We start from the raw sequence: 2,236 nt of genomic DNA on the forward strand, positions 1-2,236 counted from the left end.
CTACTCTTTGACAGTTGTTCTTTGCAATTTGACCTACTTTCAACTTTCTATACAATTCCTTCTTGAGGTTTAAGTCCTTGAAGAGTTCATGATTTAGCGGACCTTCACATAAGGATAGCTAGCGCCTGTGGCCTTACTAGAAAGTCTCCCAGGAACTGCCAATTCTCTTGAACATCCTTTCTCTTGCTCTGACACCGTATCTGTACCGGTAACCTAAGGATACTAAGCATCCCTTCTTTAAGTCCAGTATTTTTAATTTGTTCTTATCTCTCTCTGCCTTCTTCTGTATCAGAAATGTCACTATTTCATAAACTTTGCCACACACCCCACCTTCACTTTTGCACTTTCACCTGTTCACCTTTAGTCGTCACAACGCAACCCATAAGCCTCCCTTCGACTCTTTCTTCACTCCTGAAAACTGTCTGCAGAACATTCGAAGCAGATATTGGGCCGTCTGGATTCCTTTCCAGCAGATAGGTGGGTAGCTCATGACCCACATTACTGCACAACAGCATTGTCAGCACCCTTGGCTTACTATTCTTTCGATCATTAGAAATATAATATAATAAGAGACCTGATGGAAATCTCTGGATCTCTCTCTTGCTACTTTCTGCTCATCAGAGCAGTGTGTACTGAGTATCCTTATATAATTGATCATTATATCCATTTCACCCCGATAGCTTCACTTTCTTGCCTCAATTTCTTTTTTTTTTTTTAAATAACTCCTCTTTGATATACAAGGCAAAACTTCCTTTGTCTTTCCTCCTGAACAATTCATGTCTATCTATATTATTATTATGATATATGTAAAAACTTCCAATTCCTCCCCTTTACTTCCATAATCCTTGTGTTACGGTAAGCAAGACACATGCCCTTGGCATATGATGTAAGGGCTATCAGAAGCACCAAGGATTTGAAGGATACCTTAAAAATAAGTACTAAAGACTCAATTTTCCCCTCTGTCCTAACATAGAATGGAATGATAATGGCGCTTTGCTGTGGCTAGCCAGAAGGAGAACGTTACTGACAGATGGGTGCCAAAAGAAAAGAGCTAAAAACAACTAACAGTCCCAAACTGATGAAAAAGATTTAAGAATCCCAGTCTGTTGCCTAAGTTCAGACTGCTGAGTGATTCTAATGAAGACTGTTCAACCATACTTTTGGATTGTATATAACCAGTTCTTGAAAAACTCCAAATCCCACTGCAACTTGGTATTTTTACTGTTTTTCTTATACAATACATCGAGTAATTTATGCCATTAAAAATCTTTAGCATTTTGAAGGGGATGGCAGCACAATAAAGGAAAAGCACAAATTAAATAATCCCTTCATGTGAGATCTGATTTTTCATGGAGAAGATTAGAATTGTGGATCTGTGCAGGACAGAATACAAGATGAAATAGAAGAGTACCTCATCCTTTCTGGATAACAAGAATGCATTGCTAAATAAATATAGCACCATATTTCTCATTTCTTTGCAAAGTTTAAAAATAAGCCCTTAAAGGTAATATAACCTCAAGCTACATGGATTAACCTTTTCCAGGTGTAGCAACCACCAGCCAAAAGATAGAGGGAGTGAAATTCATATTCTAGCAAAAGGCCAGGAATAAACCCCTGCGCTTCAATACACCCTAGAAAGCTTGTTCTCACCATCCACATCAGGCTGAATTTCATTTTAAGAGAGTTTCACAGGGTAAGATAACAGAGTTACCGCTCGCCAGCAGGGGTAAGGTTCATTTCACTTAGCGTTAGACACCTCCTATGCAGGCATCTACAGTTCAGCTAATCAGACAGGATCTCTTTACAGCTCAACTTGGAAATATCTGCACATTTTCAAGGATCAATTCATCTGAGCTATTTTAGACGTCCACTTCCGAATGAGGTAAACCATGCCCCTAATGCACCTATTGACTGTAAAGGGAACCTAGACAACAAGCTCATTTTGGACAGCTACTTTTGGCCAGATGAATCCCTCCCTCGATACCACTGTAGCCCAGGGTTATCTCATAACCTACAAGAAAGTAAGGACATTAAAAGGCTCAGGAAGAGCAAAGCTAGATTAAAAGCATAGACAAAAATATAGAGAGATCCGAAAGATGCCATTACCTTCTCTCACAGTGAAGACTTTCTAATAATTCAGGAGAAATATGTCACATTCTGTGAATTTTGGATTACAGAGATAGTTCCAGCGTCCCTTTTTCAAAAATGCTTTTCCAACGTTTCATTTGTATATCCC

Source organism: Pygoscelis adeliae, unplaced genomic scaffold, assembly GCF_000699105.1.
Source record: "Pygoscelis adeliae isolate BGI_AS28 unplaced genomic scaffold, ASM69910v1 Scaffold318, whole genome shotgun sequence".
Classification (NCBI taxonomy): domain Eukaryota; kingdom Metazoa; phylum Chordata; class Aves; order Sphenisciformes; family Spheniscidae; genus Pygoscelis; species Pygoscelis adeliae.